The sequence below is a fragment of the Trichosurus vulpecula genome, chromosome 5, assembly GCF_011100635.1.
Source record: "Trichosurus vulpecula isolate mTriVul1 chromosome 5, mTriVul1.pri, whole genome shotgun sequence".
NCBI classification, from domain to species: Eukaryota; Metazoa; Chordata; class Mammalia; order Diprotodontia; family Phalangeridae; genus Trichosurus; species Trichosurus vulpecula.
This window is the reverse complement of record NC_050577.1, coordinates 107620548-107638767: the sequence shown is the minus strand read 5'-3', so window position 1 is coordinate 107638767 and position 18220 is coordinate 107620548. Positions and strand designations below refer to the sequence as shown.

Genomic DNA, 18220 nt, shown 5'->3' with positions numbered 1-18220 from the left:
TTTGTCCAGCTTCACTATATGCATTTCCTTCTAGTATTGCAGATCTGGTGGGCAAGTCTATCTATCTATGTCTGTATCTACATCTATCTATCTATCTATATTCCTTCTCATCATATCCTTTATGATTTTGCAGGGTCTGTTCATATTCCCTAGCTCTTCCCAGTCATAGCCATTTGTCTTTGTGGATGTGGTCCATCCATCCTTAATCATTGTGGTTGCTTTTCTTCAGACCCTTTCAATCCATGAGAAAGGAGTAGAGAATTTAGTACAGACCTACACTAAGCTAGGTGACTGGAGGGTAATACTGAGGATACAAAAGACTCACCTATCAGGATCCCTGTCCCCAGGGAGTTTACAAGACATTCACTAGATTACAGAGAGAGATAGCAAGGAGAGTAAATTCCACACTTTCTAACCTGAATTAAGCCATGTAGATATTCTGTCACTGCTTCATAGGCTCACTTCAGTAGTTCAATGGTAGAAAGGACAAGGAATCAGTTTTTAAGTTTCTTCCTGCCCCCAGCATGTGATTGAGTATTAGCTATTGGTTTTGAAGGAGGTAGTCATACAAAAATTTAGAAAACACTTTAATAAGTAACCTTTACTTCCTTTAAGCATCTGGAGTCAAATGGTGGCTCTTAACCTCTCTGGGCCTCAGTTTCCTCATTTGTTGGACTACAACAAGGGGTTAAACAACAAGGTCCTTTTCCATTACAGATCTATGATCTAGATCCATTCTCTAAGAAGATTTAGAAAAAATTCATTTATGCTGAAAATCCTGACATAATACATACATACTAAAAAATAGTTTAATTTCTACAGTGAGTAAGGTTGACAAAGATTTGCATACATTTTTTCATCTGACCTTCACAACAACTCCATGGGCTAGATAATAAAGTATTATTCACATTTTACAGATGAGGAAACTGAGTTTTAGGGAACTTAACGGATTTGCCCAAGGGAACATAGATGTGAAGTGACAGATTTGAGACTAGGTTTTCTGACACTAAGTCCAGGGCTCTTTCCACTGCCCCAGGAGGGACATTGTACATGCATGAATGTAGACAAGCAGACACACAGGAACATCTTCTTTGTCTAGAGTGCACTCAGAGAATTTCAAAGTATCTTCGGTTGACTTCAGGTGACAGACTCTGAATGATGACATCCTTGGACAGAGCCTGTGCTGCTGCCCCTAAGGGGGGAGCGGGGAGCAACAGTCATGACAAAACAAGAATGCAAATCTACATAATTTCTGCAAAACAAAGCATATTATTCCCAGTGTGACAAGAGAACAAATAGTAATTCAGAATCTCTGGAGGACAAACACTTCTCAGAGTTAAGCTGGGGGAAGGGAAGGAGAGGTTTAAATCCAAATACATTTTCTAGAATATATGAGAACCAATATGAAGATACAGAAACATAATTTCTATTGATCAACACTCCACTGAGAGTGCCAAATTATCCATTACTTTTTCAACAGTTCAGGATTTAACAGGGGTGGGGAACCTGCAGCCTCGAGGTCACATGTGGCCTTCTAGGTCTTTGGGTGCTGCCTTTTGACTGAGTCCAAGTTTTACAGAACAAATCCTTTTATTAAGGGGATTTGTTCTGTGAAGTTGGGATTCAGTCAAAGGGCTGCACTTGAGGACCTAGAGGGCCACATGTGTGTGGCCTTGAGGCTGGCTGCAGGTTCCCCACCCCTGATTAGAATATAGGACTAGGGATCAGCAATCCTCAGTTCTACTTCTAGTTCAGTCACCACCTGACTAAAAGCAACTTTAGGCAGCTGGCTATACCTCACTGGGCCTGTTTCTTCATCCATAAAAATGAGGGGAATGGCCACATGCCCTAGCTACTGGGGAGGGTTATGGCAGCAACAAATTATGAGGGGCCATACTCTAGTTCTAGGAGCTCTTGGTACCACCCTACCAACTACAGATCAGATCAAGGGGATACATCCAAACTTAGAAGGGCAAGGAAGAAATTGAAAGTGGGATGAGTTTCACAGACTCCTTTCAGCTTAGTTTGGAAATGTACAGGAACCTACAAACTGGCTGCCCTTAAAAAAGTAACTCAAATCAGACCTTGCATGTCACCCACAGACTGAAGCAAGTGTCAGGTAGCCATTCTACTACAAGCACAACCAGTGTGGACTGGGAGAGCCCTAAGGCCAACCTATACCTTTGGGCCTAGGTCCTTTGGTTCCAGGGCTTCCTTATAGGCTTCCACTTACCCACTTTGTCCCTACTGTGGTGAACACAAATGTAGAGCAGAACCAATGTGGAAAAACCTTCTCTGGCCCTTTCATTTCATTTGTGAGAACAACAATGTAAAATGCAATGTAACTGTGAAAATCCCATTATAAGTGGGAAATGAGCAGTTCTTTTATTCTAGTGCTCTGGCAATGTCCACAGAAACATTGCACATTTAGAAGCCATTAGTCAAATCAGGGATGAAGCTCTGAGAGCGGAGTGGAGTGGAGTGGAGCAGAGCCCAGCGTGGGCGGTGCGGACCAACCAGACCAGGAGCCGGGTGGAGTGGGCCCTAGCACCCTGAATCAGTGAGCTGCAGCAGGTACCAGACTTCTCAACCCACAAACACCAAAGACAACAGAGAAAGTTAGTGGGAAAAGCTGCGGGGAGTGGAAGGAGTTTGTGGTTCAGCTACCGCCCTGGGGGCAGCTGCAGAACTACAGCTGCAGTTGCTTCTGGCCCCAGGCCCACCTGGTGGGAGAATTAAGTGGCAGATCAGAGCAGAGTGCAGAGCCTGCTGAATCTAAGTCCAGTCCGGGTTGGGGGTTCTTGGGGAAGGAGGATGCTGGTGTGGTAGAGCTGGCGCATTCCCCCAAGCTTGGAACATAGAACTCTTTAGTCTACAAGCAGTCATACCCCACTGAAAAACTCAAGGGTGAAGTTAGTTGGTTGGGAATATGGCCAGGCAGTGAAAACGCACCCAGATTTAGTCTCAGACTTTGGAATCTTTCTTTGGTGACAAAGAAGACCAAAACATACAGCCAGAAGAAGTCAACGAAGTCAAAGAGCCTACAACAAAAGCCTCCAAGAAAAACATGAACTGGTCTCAGGCCCTGGGAGAGCTCAAAAAGGATTTGGAAAAGCAAGTTAGAGATGTAGAGGAAAAAATGGGAAGACAAATGAGATGCGAGAAAACCATGAAATGCGAATGACTTGCTAAAGAAGACCCCCCCAAAATGCTGAAAAATACACTGAAGAAAACAACACCTTAAAAAATAGACTAAGTCAAATGGCAAAAGCTCCCAAAAGCCAATGAAGAGAAGAATGCCTTGAAGGCAGAATTAGCAATGGAAAAGGAGGTCCAAAAGACCACTGAAGAAAATACTACCTTAAAAATCAGATTGGAGCAAGTGGAAGATAGTGACTTTATGAGAAATCAGGATATTATAAAACAGAACCAAAGGAATGAAAAAATGGAAGACAATGTAAAATATCTCATTGGAAAAACCACTGACCTGGAAAATAGATCCAGGAGAGATAATTTAAAAATTATTGGACTACCTGCAAGCCATGATCAAAAAAGAGCCTAGATATCATCTTTCAAGAAATTATCAAGGAGAACTGCCCTGATATTCTAGAGCCAGAGGGTAAAATAGAAATTGAAAGAATCCATCGATCGCCTCCTCAAATAGATCCAAAAAGAAATCTCCTAGGAATATTGTCGCCAAATTCCAGAGCTCCCAGATCAAGGAGAAAATACTGCAAGCAGCCAGAAAGAGACAATTTGAGTATTGTGGAAACACAATCAGAGTAACCCAAGATACAGCAGCTTCTACATTAAGAGATCGAAGGGCTTGGAATACGATATTCTGGAGGTCGATGGAGCTAGGATTAAAACCAAGAATCACCTACCCAGCAAAACTGAGTATCATGCTCCAAGACAAAATATGGACTTTCAATAAATAGAGGACTTTCAAGCTTTCTCAGTGAAAAGACCAGAGCTGAATAGAAAATTTGACTTTCAAACACAAGAATCAAGAGAGCATGAAAAGGTAATCAAGAAAAGAAATTGCAGGGACTTACTAAAGTTGAACTGTTTTGTTTACATTCCTACATGGAAAGATGATGTGTGATTCATGAGAGCTCAGTATTAGGGCAGCTGAAGGGAATATTCATATCTATATCTATCTATCTATATCTATCTATCTATATATATATTAGTTTATGTATATATATGTATACGTGAGTGTGTATGTATGTATATATGTATATGTGTGTATATATATATAGAGAGAGAGAGAGAGCGGACATAGGGTGAGGTGAAGATGAAGGGAAGATATCTAAAAGAAATAAAGTAAAATTAAGGGATGAGAAAGGAATATATCGAGAGAGGGAGATAGGGAGAGATAGAATGGGGTAAATTATCTCGCATAAAAGTGGCAAGAAAAGCAGTTCTGTAGGAAGGGAAGAGAAGTCAGGTGAGGGGCAATGTAGGAAGGAAGAGAAGTCAGGTGAGGGCAATGAGCGAATCTTGTTCTCTTCAGATTTGACCTGAGCAGGGAATACCATACACACTCAATTGGGTATCTTACCCCACAGGAAACAGAGGAAGAAGATAAGGGGGGATGATAGAAGGGAGGGCAGATGGGGGTGGAGGTAATCAAAAACAAACACTTTCGAAAGGGGACAGGGTCAAGGGAAAAATTCAATAAAGGGGGATAGGTTAAGAAGGAGCAAATATAGTGAGTCTTTCACAACATGAGTATTGTGGAAGGGTTATACATAATGATACGCATGTGACCTATGTTGAATTGCTTGACTTCTTAGGGAGTGGGTGGGAAGGGAAGAGGGGAGAGAATTTGGAACTCAAGTTTTAAAATCAGATGTTCAAAAACAAAAAAAAGTTTTTGCATGCAATTAGAAAATAAGATACACAGGCAATGGGGTGTAGAAATTTATCTTGCCCTACAAGAGAAGAAGGGAAAGGGGGATGGGAGGGGAGTGGGGTGACAGAAGGGAGGGCTGGCTGGGGAACAGGGCAACCAGAATATACGCCATCTTGCAGTGGGGGGAGGGTAGAAATGGGGAGAAAATTTGTAATTCAAACTCTTGTGAAAATCAATGCTGAAAACTAAATATATTAACTAAAAAAAAAAAGTGGGGGAAAAAAAAAACAAGTTGTGGGCTCCAGAAATTCTTGGCTAACTTCAGTGACTTGATATATGTCTAGAGGATTCTGTGCTGGCCTTGGCACTCCAGAAGATCTGAGTTCAAGTCCTGTTTTTAGTACATACTAGATTTGTGACTCTGGGAAGTCACTTAACTTCTCAGTATTCCAGTCAACTCTCTAGGACTCAAAGGTACAGAGAAAGTGCTAAGATGCATTGGTAGAGGAAGTTTTTTCAACTGGGAGTGCCCAATACCACTGAAATCACAGGTCTAATCTTGACTCCAGTCTCTATCTCTACTTAGAAGCTTTGTTAGCTGCTTCCAGAACTAGAGGATGGAAATCAGAGCCCAAATGTGGGACACATGGATGAGGGTAAACATTGTTGCTAAGAAGTAAAAAATGTTTTATGATTAATAGTTGTAGTAATTCAAGACATCCGGCATCCAGTGAATGGAAATGGTGCCATGGCAAATTCTGGATGCGATGTTTTAAGGTCTATAGACCCAAGTGTATGTTGTGTTTTTAGGAATGTGAGGAAGAAAAAAGGCTTAGGAAGGTTCCATATGTGTATGACATTGTTGGTAGAGCTGTAAAAGACACAAGGTCATGCAGTACCGAGAAGCTGTACTTGCTATGTCTGGTATCATGTACCTGTTGTGCATGACTAGATAGAGGAGAAGTAATAAAATGAAAGATACAGAAAGTACTTTGTAACGTAAGAAGTGCATGACCCCACCTTTCTGTCTGCCTCACCTTTATATCGTCCTTCTCCCTTTCCATGTGTAGTTTCCACTGACACTCCTACCTGCCACCTTCGCCTTCCAACTCAGGTTCTCATACACACATACACATCTGTACCCACTCACTAACATCTTCCATCTCCAGTTCTAGCCTTGGAATAAACATACTGTCCACCTGTAGGCCAGTAAACTAAAGAAAAAGAGTTGAAACATGATTATACCCTCTGACCTTTAGCTATTAACTTGGATCATAGTTCCCAACACAGCAACTGTCAGAACATAATTCCCAAGTCAAGGCCTCATGAGAGCCAATGGGCTCTTGAACTTTCTGATTAAAAGCCTCCCCTCTGAATTGCAATCTTTGTATGGAATGATGAGGGTAGATACCAGTGTTCTTTATCAATAGCTTTCCAAACTACATCCACACCTCTCCTTACTCTGGAGAAAAAAATCCATGAGCCAAAATACCCATAGACCTAGTTCACAGGTCAGCAATAATTGTACCTTCTCTCTTTTAGCATACATTCAAGCTTCCTTCCTCCCACCTCATGAGCAATCTATTCCAACTGCCAATAGGAGATAGAAGGGAGATGGTTCCCAGGGCTCCCATCCAAGTTGTGGATGAGAAAGAGAGGCCAGTGGCTGGCTGTCTCTCAGTTACAGCTCCATTCTCTGAATAAAGAATGTCTCTGGGTCCAGGAGAGAGAGGAGCAGCAGGCAGATGATTTCTACCTTCCCTAGAGCAGGAATTCTTAAGTGTTTTTGTTTTAAATGCATAAAATAATTGTATTTAGATTACAAAGGAAAATAACTATTAGAATACAGTTATCAAAAACAGTTTTAAGTATATAAATCCTAGGTTAAGAACTTAGGCCCTAGAGAGAAACTAGGGCCAAAATGCACATCATACCAAAGAATGAGGTTGGGAAAAAAGAGAAAGAGTGAAAGAGAGAGAGACAGAAACAGACACAGAAAGAACTTGGGCGGGGCCATGGGAGATAGCAGTAGATATAGCCAACTATACCTACTTAACCCAATATGGATAATTTTTCTGGTCCCAACAAAGGGCAAACTTCAGTAAGAGGTCAAAGGCAATAAGTAATAAATCTATAATGGATATGGAAAATATGAAAAAGTAACTAACAAATTATTCATTATTAAATAGCTCATATTTACATAGCCTTTTATGGTTTATAAAGTTTCCTCGCACACTGCAAGTGCCCTTATTTCTGTGTTAGAGATGACCAAACTGACACTCAGGTGAAGAGTCACTCACGGTTACATCACCAGAGAGGGGATCCAAGCCACACTCTTTTTTCATGATACCTCTTCTCTGTCATCCACTTGTCTCCTCTCTACCACCTAGAGCTCCTGACTCTCCTATTACCTATCTACTCAGTGAATATCCTTTAGTTTGCCCACACTCTTTTTGCCAAGATGTTCTTGTGTATCTGTGACCAAGAGTATTATAAGTGAGGGCCATGTGGAGAACAATTAAGTGCCAGGTAGTTACAGTCTGGCCTACACCCATCAGTGTGCTGCTAAATGTTTAACAACCTGCTTTCCAGAAGAAAAAAAACTGTATGCACAACACATTTTTAAGTTTAATCTGCATTATTGGCATTATCTTCATCACTTTCCTAAGAATTCTAGACAATCAACAAAACAAAAATTAAGCCCTGATTTGTAGTGTTTCCTGATTTCCAATTTCCAAGATATATATGCTCAAAATGAATATTTAACAATCAGCTCCAGAGAGTTGGTATGGACTAACTCCAGAGCACCTCTGCCTGTAACCCTGAACCTAGCCACAGGTTGGGAGGAGATTCCCTCTGAAAAAGCCATGGGGCCCACCGGCCTAGAAGTTCTAGCACCTTCTTGAGCTACTGATCCAAGATTTAGGAAGATAATCTAGGTATAGAACAGAAATGCAAATGGCATTCTGCATGAAAGAATACATCTATTAGGGCATCTCTTGGTAAATGCTTCTCCTTTCACCAAGCCATTGGGTGCTTCCTGCTTAGTCAACAGAATCTGTGGGTATGTTTCTGTAGCTACAAGTTGTTTCCTAGATATACATACATATAATATATCTACATGTCTATATATAGATATATAATACCTGAAGGCACCTTTGAGATCATCTAGTCCAATTCCCCCCATTTTACAGATTAAATTGCAGCTGAGAAATATCAGTATAAATGTAAGTATATAGTACATATATACACACACATATATCATATAACATATATACATGTATATGTATTTGTGTAAAAGTGTACATAACTGTAATAAGGGTATATTCTAAGAGGTGAGTGTGTATCTGTTTTATTGTATGAGTAGGTAGGCTAATGTGTATGACCTATGTATTTTGTGTATGTATCTGCTTTTATTTGCCTGGATCAGTGAGATTTTTTGAGGGTATCCTTGATATGTTTGTAAAGATACACATACTCAAATACCCATACTGACAGCTTTCCACTTTGATTACTTTTTCCTATGAAATTTTTCATTTAAACTTCTTCATCTTGTAACTCTGGGCCCTGGAGACATGTAATGCAGAATCTCAGAAAACCTAACAACATAATGCTCAGATTACACTTTTATTTACTTATTTATATTTATTTATTTATTGCTTCTACCCAGCAAAGTAATTGCAAGCCTAAAAGCTTCACATATTTATAACTTCTGCCATCTCCCCAGGAGTCTGAAACTGTCGGTGGGTGGAATATTTCATTTAATAAGCCTTTTCTGAAGGTAACCAGTAACTCTTTTTCTGCCTCCATCAGAAGGACAAATAGATTAAAAAACCAACTCCTACAATGCCACTGCTGTCAAAACCCCTTCAAAGCCATACCTAACTACCCCTTAATACCATTTTAGATCTTTAATCCATGAATATCTAAGCCTTTCATGAGTCTATTTGTATTTTCAACCTTTTAGCAGTCTTTTTTATCTGGAGTATGTTCTCTGCTCAGACATTAGAACTCTATAAAATTCTAGTCTGGTGTGGTCGGCTTAGTTGGTTAAAACCGGTGTTAATGAAGCCAAGCTCAAATTATAAACTGTTCTGTGGGCAGTAGTCTTCCAGTTTCATGCTCTTAATTCCAGAGGACTCAGTGAAAAGGAAGGAGAAAGAGAGGAATGGATGGTAGGAGGACTGGGTTGGTTGGGGAGTAGAGTATGTAAACAGGCTAACAGAATAAGGGGCCTTTCACCCCAGAGATGGTGAATGAATTGCTGGGATTGGGGAAGCAGGAGGTGCAAATTTGCTAGCCAGTTGGTTGGAGGCTCGACTTTCTAGGTCCTGTGATCAAGGAGGTCAGTGTTTGTCAAAGGCCATGGGATCATTGCTACAAAGATGGAAGGCCATCCATTCTAGTCTCTCATGGTACAGTAAAGGAAGCAGAGGCCCAGGGAGATTGTTAGCCAAGGTCAACAAGGATTCTACAAGGTTCGATGTGGAGAGAGTCCATTCCAGGCATGGGAGAGGATGGAAGAGACAGTGCCCTATATACATAGTGCCTCTCAAGTTAATTCCAAAGCAGCCACCTCCATTTTCCGAACTGAAGTACAGAGGGAAGCCAGTTTGTTTGGACTACAGTGTGTGGGAAGGGACGTAATAGTGAATATAATGACACCAGAGTGATAGGTTGTGAGCCAAAGAAGAGTTTATATTTTATCTTAGAAATGATAGGGAATCACTGGAGTTTATTGAGTAGGCAAGTGATATGGTCAGATTTATGCTTAAGCAAAATCACTTTGGCAGCTGAGAAGGTGGGATTGGAGAAGGGAGAGACTTGAGTTATAGAGACCAATTAGGAGGCCATTATAGTAGTTCAGTGAGAAAGGTAATGAGACTTTGAACTAAGCTGGGCAGTGAGCAGTAAAAAGGGTTGGATGCTAGAGAAATGTTGGAGAAACAGTACAACTGGGCAACTAATATGTGAGCTGAAGAGAAAGAGCTTGAAGATAACATGGCAGTTCCATGTATAACATGGATCCCAGGAAGACCTGGATTCCTGGAAGAATATTAGTGCCCCCTACAGAAATAGAGAAAAGTTTAGAGAAAAAGGGAGAAAGATGATGAGTTCTGATTTGGACCTGTTAAGTTTGAGATGTTTAGGGGACATCCAGATTGAAATATCCAATAAGCAGTAGATGATGTGGGATTGGAGCTCTAAAGAGAAACTGCAGCTGATTTTCATAGGCATTAATGTCAGTTAAACTAGTGTCCTCCACCCCAAGCCAAATGCAAATGTAAAATTTATAGATTTGTGAAATGACTGGAATATCCATTGCCACTGAGAGCAAGAACAGAGCTAGATTGCTTCTATTTTAAGCTAAATGTAAAATATCTAAGAAGACCAGTGTATGTTCCAGAAAGCTGTACAATGTATATAACAGGAACTGAGTATCAATGTGATCTCTTGTACCAGATTTAAATTCTGTCTAGAGTAAAGACCTCTCAAAGAAAGAGGAAGATTACAGAATACTATATACAATTCAATATTGTGAGAAGGGGAACAGACTGAGCCTTTCCTGCTTTAGCTAAAACTATGTATTTTTCCTTAGGAATAAAGGCTATGGTATCTGTGGCTTGGGTTGAGTTTCTAATGTAACAATTTTGTGGTTTCATGCTTCTCCAAGTTAGATACAATTGTAGGATACATGCCTGCCATGACAAGTGCTTATCATCAAACAAGAGAGCCTAGTCCTTAGTTTAAATCAGGGCTGTCCAAAATACGGCCTGTGGGAGTGCGATTTTATGTGGCCCACCTGTGAGTTTTAATTTTCACAAGTGAAAAATAAAGTAATAATTTGCATGGAATGCAATTAGATTTTTAAATTCCATCACTAATAAATAATCTCGTTGATGTTAATTTCTTTGGTGTTTTTAAGCAGTATTAGAGATGGAACATATCACATGGAATTTTCAGTCGATCTGTGGGATGCAGTCTGTCTGTACGATGCAGACTAGTCAGTGTGCACTACCTTTATACAGTTGTGTTGCCTTCGCACTTCACGCTTCGCTTGTGTATTGGTGATGCGCGTTCCCCCCACTTTCTATTAGTGTACTGTATTTTTTGTTCTGGGTGCGGCCCTCAATATATTTTTATTTTAATGTGGCCCTAAGATAACCGAAGGTTGGTCAGCCCTGGTTTAAACCATTGCTGGGAACTCCACCTGTTGCAGTCAGCATCCTGGGAGGTATTGGTAATACTGGCTGGCACAAACTATAGAGTCACATGTTTATCACTTGCCATCGTTATTGCCTCAAGCTTAGTGTAACTTTTGGGATTGAAGTAGGTGCTGAAGAGATTTTCAGAAGGGCCTTTGACACTGGTCCTCATTTCACAAAATTAGATCAATAGAGGCCATCTAAAATGCTTTTGTCACCGTACTTGCTATGCCCCCTCCCAAGCTAGAGTCACCACCAATGATTATGGAATCCTGTCTCTATCCTGCCTCCCAGCCCCCTCACTTGGGGCAAGAAGGAGGCAGGAAGGTCTAAACTGGGAAAATGGCACTTAATCTAAAAACAAACAAACCAGGAACTGTTCTTAGATCCAAATGAAGAGTCAGGCATTGGAAACAGTAACAGGTAGGAGCCTGAGTTAAATTTTACTTCACAGCCTTGAAAGGAACCTAAAGTTCCAAGAGCTGGCCTGCTTGGGAGACTGCCTGTGCTGAAAGCACAGATGTGGGAGAGAAAACGTTATGGACAAATTACAGCAAATAGTCTAGTTCTGCTCGTTCCTGGAGGGCAAATACAGGAACAGTAAGTAAAAGGCAATAGGCCTGATATAAGGAAAAACTCGCTAACAGAGCCATCAAACTCTTTGGAGGTCTTCGAATGAATTCGTATTGGGTATTCTATAAAAGGGCTGGATTGGAATAAATGGCCTCGGAAGCTTGGTCCAACTCATAAATTCAGTGATTCTATGACTCTAGGGTAGGATGGGCATGATAGCTGTCTTCAAACTGAAGAAGGATCAGATTTATTCTGTGTGGCTTAGCGTGCAACATTTCAGAGGGTATAATGAGCCAGATTTCAGCCTGATATAAGGGAGGAACATTCTAAGAATTAACACATTCCAAAAACTGAATCAGCTGCTATTTGGGGTAATTATTTTCCCCTATCAATGGAAATATTCAATCAGAGGCTGGTCACTTGTTGGGGATGTTATGAAGAGGATCTTGCACTGGTAGGGTATAATGAGTGCCTTCTCTGGCTTCTTGCCTTACGTCTGCAGGGGCATTATGCACAGATGCAAGATACCTCAATATGAAGTATTGAACAAGAACCCATAACTCCTCTGTTTGGCTGAAGCTATTCTTCCTAAAGCTGCTAAAATAGGTAAAGGTCTCTCTGGAAGTAACTGCATAAACAAATCCTGTATGACTTTTGTATGAGATGATTCAAATAGAAGGAAATTCCTCTATTAAAAAGTGCTATACATACATGTGTATACATACATACAAGAATACATATTTTATTGCACCATATTATGATAATGGCCTTTTGGTTAAAAATTCAAATTAGCTTCTTTGTCTCTGCTACCTTTGCATTCCTAAGTTGTGAGGCCTAACCCAAGCTCTCAAGGAATGATGACTTATTGGAAAATGACAAGTACTTTGTAAGAGTCTCTTGTCTCTGGGAATACACAGAAAACGAGGTCTCCGAGAATCTAACCCAAAGTGATGAGCAGCCCCCACTGCAGTATGTAAAACCTGCAAGGTCATCCCACAGCATGCATCAGACTCCCTCCTCCCAACTCTTATCCTTTTTTCCCCCTCCTTCTTTGTTCCCTCAATCAAATATCTAAAAGTATAATTAGGTAATGGAACATCAGATAACACCTTGTCTGTCCACATCATTTGAAATACTAGCAAGTCCCAAGTGAGATCAAGTAAGAAAGGAGGTAAAACTCCAAAACCACCCCCTACTTTATAAAAGTCTAGAAACCAGGCCATCACATGTACTGCTGCCATCCCAGTGGCTAATCCATGGATGGTGCTTTTAGGACACCAAAAAAATTTTTTTAGGCCACTTCATGATGATTCATGAAGAATACGTTTCATGGGGCAGATAAGAATGTTTATTTTCATCTCTAAGAGTCTGTTTTGTAGGGTTTCATACTGTTGATGTAAAACTATAATCCATTTACTAGAGGAATGGGTACAGAGGTATGCAGCTTCCAACCCAGACCATGACAAGCTTTAGTTTGAATACTTAGCTACCATTTAATTTGGAATGGAATAGTTTTTTACATTCTTTAAGAGTAGAGAATTATTTTTCATATTTGTATCACCAGTGCACAAAACCAATAGATGTTTGATTGAGTGTAATATTTTTTCTTTGTTTTTTGTAGCATAGAAGTCTCCAAAATGGGGACTCTAGTTTGACCCCAAAAAGGAGGGTATTCCATCAATCACTAGATGAGAATACAGGGCTGCTTCTTATCTGGATTACCGTAATAGTTTCCTATTTGATCTTCCTATTTTAAGCCTCTCACCATTTCAATCCATTTTCCACATAGCTGCTAAAGGGACTTTTCTGAATCATATGTCAACCATAGCCCTTCCCTACTCAGTAAACTCCAGTGGCTCCCTATTGACTCCAGGATCAAATATTACCTCATTTGCCTTACCTTTTTAATTTTTTGTGTAAGCTTTATAATGTATACAATTTCTAGTAAAATGGTACTAAATATTTTAGAAATAAGTAAATGTATACTGGGGATGAAGACAAAAAGTTTTTTTTTTTTTTTTTTTTACTAATCAGGTACATGATCAAAAAAGTTTGGAGATCACTGGCATAGAGAAAAACTGGAAAGTCTTATAAAAGAGTATATCAAAGAAAAAAAATGAATTTGTCTTTCTCCCTATTCCTCAAACCCCTCCCATGTCTTACTTCTTCCTTTAGTCAAGGAGAGAGTCAGGCTGGCTCCTCAGCATCCTATCTCTGCTCACCTCCCAACACGACCCTTCTGCTTATATAAGAGGAAGGCTCTGAAACTTATAATTACAGCAATGAAAGAAACTATGGAGACTTGGACTTTAATTCCTGATGAAAATGTGGTACAAAGCTGTGAGCAAATAGATTTGAGGCACCAAATTACATTTAGGTGCTCATGTCTTAAAATTTCTTTTTAAATGTGTATCATCCTTTAAACATGGTGTTCTTTCATTATGCTGCAACTGTTTTAAAGGAAATGATTTTTTAAAGGATAACTGAATCAAAAAAATCATTCATTTCTTTTTAAATTAATAATACCTATGTGACTGAAGCTTGACTGTATGAACAAAAATGGTCATAACCAAGGCATTACTGTTCACCTTCTGGCAGTGTACCTTGATTACAAGCAAAACAATCAAGAGGAACTAATAGCTTTTTGAGTGCTGAATTTACAATCTAAATATAAACAGTAACATTAATAACATACTTGCAGTGAAAGTGAGCCTCAGGCTTTCACCCTCTTAAAGGTGTTAACCCACTGATAATACATAATACATCTTATTTTCAAACAAGTCTCAGCCACCTTCAAAATGGAAGCCATATATTTGTACTGTAGTGACTATTTCCTGGCTATCCTAAGTCATCCTGTCCTCTCCCTTCCTACTCCTCCCAGCACCCATCCTGTCACAATGTTATCTCTTTCCAGACTCTAATCCAATGTATTGTAGCATCACCCCTGCTCTGGTCTGTCTCTTCTCTAGCTCCTTTCGCTGAGTCTTATGGAGGCCCCTTTCTACTGCAAGCAAATTCCTCTTTTATCTTTCCATGTTTTTGTCACTTGTTTCCTCTCTCATTTTCCTGTTAATGGAAACCTGGCTTCCTGTGTAAAAACAACTACATTTCTTCATTGCCCTCTTCCCATTTTAGCCTCTTTAGTTTCTCAGTACCTCCAAACCAATGTGCAAAGGGGAACTGGCCTCTTTCTAGGCCCTCATGTCCCTGCCAGACCATGGCATCATTCTACTCCTGTTCATCTGAAATACATTCTGAAATACAGAAACTCCAACTGCCTACTGGACATCTTTGAACTGGATGTTCAATAGACATCTTCACCTCAACATGTCCAAAACTGAACTCACTATCTTTCTTGTCAAACCTTCCCTTTTCCTAATTACTCTATTACTTTTGAGGGTACCACCATCCTCTACCAGTCACCTAGATTTAGACTCTAACAGTCATCCTCAACTTCCCACTCTCACCACCCCCCCCTTAGCCAATATATTGCCATAGTTGGTTGATTTTACCTCTGTAACATCTCTTCCGTATTCCCTTTCACTTTTCTGACACTGGTACCCTCTGGTGCAGGACCTCATCATCTCACACTTAGGCTATCAAACTAGGCTGCTGGTTGGTCTCCCTGTGCACTCCAGTTCATTTCCACTCGGCTATCCAAGTAAGCTTCCCAAAGTGTAGGTCTAAGCATGTGTTCTAGTGGCTTCCTATCACCTCCAGTATCAAATATAAAATTCTGTTGGCATTCAAAGCCTTTCATAACCTGGTTCCTTCTACCCTTACACCTCCTACCCTCCACACACTGAGATCCAGTCCACTGGCCTCACTGTTGTGCCTCACACTGATACTCGCATCTCCTGACTCGGGGCATTTTCCCTGTCTGTCCCCCCTGCCTGCAATGCTTTCCTCTCCATCTCTGGGCTTCCCTGGCTCCCTTCAAGTTCCAGCTAAATCCCACCTCAACAGGAAGCCCTTCCTGATCCCGCTTCTTGCTAGTACCTTCCCTCTGCTGATTATTTTTCATTATTTGTATTTATTTGTACATGACTATTTGTATATTGTTCCCCTTTTGACTGTGAGTTGGTTGAGAGGAGGGACTGTCTTTTGCCTTTCCTTCTATCTCCCTGCTCCCACAGTGGCTGATATTAGGTGCTCAAAAATGTTTATCAATTGACTGACCAGCCACACTCTTGGGGCTATTGACCAAACACACTGTTGTTCTCAATGATTTTAGCCCCAGTCCACATCTTCTCTATTTTATTTCCCAATTAGTGCCATTCTCCTTCCCTGTCAGCTTTCCCATTTTTACACCAAAAAATATAGTCTTTACATTGTTAGGACCTCTAGTTACTTCCTAAGACTATTCCCCAATTCCCCAACTGTGCCCAAGTTAAATAAGTTAAAGCTCCTGTTCATCTTGGGCTCCATGGTCAATCCCTTTAATTCTGGTGCTTAATAAAACTCTAGATTCCCTCACAACCTAGCCCTTCCACTGTGCCCACACCTCAATTAAGGATATACTTAAACTGTTCCTATTCTGAGGACTTCAGTTCTGCTGGAGAATTTCATGCACTATATTAATATAATCCATTACAAATATTTAATATTACCTGGGCTTTCAAGGTGGTTTGGTTATACCTTTTCCACTCTCTTCCATTTCCCAGGCTAATCTCAGAGGATGCTATCTCCTTACTGAGATTAAGTTGGTCTGATATGATCTCCCTCTATTTATCTTGCTATCTACTTAAAAATACTGGAAGTAAGGTCTGTTTCTACTCTTAAAAACAAAAGCATCTCTATCATACTTGGTTTAAGTAACCATTTTACTAATAATATCAAGTATGTCCTCAAGGGCCGGCTTGCCAGTTCCTTTAGGTCTCAGTAGCTGTTCCCTCTGTAAGCTGAGTTGGCGTCAGCCTCCTCATCTACATTCCTTTTGCCTGAAAATGTTAGCCAGGGTCCATTGTTCTTCAGTTTCTCTCATCTGAGGAAGAGGTCTCTTCCCCTCTTTTCTAAAGCTAAATTCTTTATCTACATTTTGTTCTCTTCTTTCCCATTCCATTCAGGATTTTGCTCCCTTACTTATCTTCCTTCTAGCATCTTCAATATTTCCCTCTCCATGGACACCTTTTCAGCTTCCTTTAAATGTGTCCAGATCTAGTCTATTTAAAACACACATACACCATCCATATCACCCCTTCCTAGCCACTGTCTTTTTTCTGATTCCTTTTGTTCCCAAACTTCTTGATGGAGTGATCTATACCTGCTGCTTTTCATTTCCTTTCCACACCCTCTCTGAAACCTGGTTTCCATCCCTGCTATTCTACTGCAATTGTACTTCCAAAGTCACCAATGACATGGTAATCAGCATATCCAGTGTTTTTTAACTTGGTGAGTCTCATTTTCCTTGACTTTTTCACAATTAGCCATCCATCTTTTTAGAAATAGTCTTTCTTTGTCTTCCTGTGATATAACATTATCCTAGTTCTCTACCTTTTTGACTATTCCTTCTCTTTCTCTTACAGGTTTCTCTCAATGTTTTTCTCTTTATTTTCTCCACTAAAGTACTTACTCACGTTTATATCTTCAGCTCTTATTATGTAGAAGTTTTAATTCCATATTATCCTCTGACCTGAGCTCTAAGTATCTAGTATGTCTACTAGATGTTTGAAATGTAAAAGACTGAACTAATATTCCTTGTCCTGATTTTGTTTCTGCTAAGTATGGCCATTCTCCCAGTTGTCTAGGATGAAAGCTTTATGAGTTAGTTGGTGTCTTCCTCTCCTTGCCACAGCTAAGCAGTCCATTTGTTTTTCCTGTCACATTCCTTCTTAGCCATTCCTACTGCCGCCACTTGTAGTCCAGGTTCTCTTTACCTACGCTCTTTGATTATCAGAACAACACTCACTAACTGGCTTAATTATCCTCTGGGCAAGGTACTTGACCTTTGTTTGCCTCTGTTTCCTCATCTATGAAATGGGGATAATAATAGCACCTCGCTCTCAGGGTGGTTGTGAGGATCACATGAGATAGTATTTGTTAATCACTTAACACTGGGCCTTGTGCACAGCAGGTACTATATAAATGCGAGCTATTATTATTAGCTACCCAGTTGGAATCCCTGACTCTAGCCCTCCCTGATCTGATCCATTTTGTACATTACTACCAGATTTATTGCCCCAGTGTACGCCTTTCACTATGTCATTCCCTTCTGCAAAAACTATAAATGGTTCTCCAATGCCAAGAGGCATAAAATCAAAACTACTTAACCTGTTCCCGACACTCCATAATCTGATCCTACCCTGTCTTTCCACCCTTACTTCCCATTACTCACCAACCCAAACTTTCCCTTCCACCATCAAACTCATCTATTCATTATCTCCTAAAAATACCTCCCATCTTTCTGATTTTGCCTCTCCACTGCTTTCCTAATCCTACCTGTCTCTGAGGAGCCAACATAAGACAAACCTTTGTAAAGCCTTCAGTAACCACCCTAGTCCACAGAGATCTCTCCCTCCTCTAACACTTGGCGTCTATATGCTTATTTGACGTTTATCATAGATTGACTTTAAGTGCGTCCAGC

General features: G+C 40.3%; 1 protein-coding gene across 9 annotated transcripts in view; it reads right to left on the bottom strand.

Annotated features, from left to right (window-relative positions):
* The window catches only part of HIPK2 (homeodomain interacting protein kinase 2), a 256243-nt gene that overhangs the window by 149594 nt on the left and 88429 nt on the right, over nt 1-18220 (bottom strand). The window lies entirely within an intron of this gene.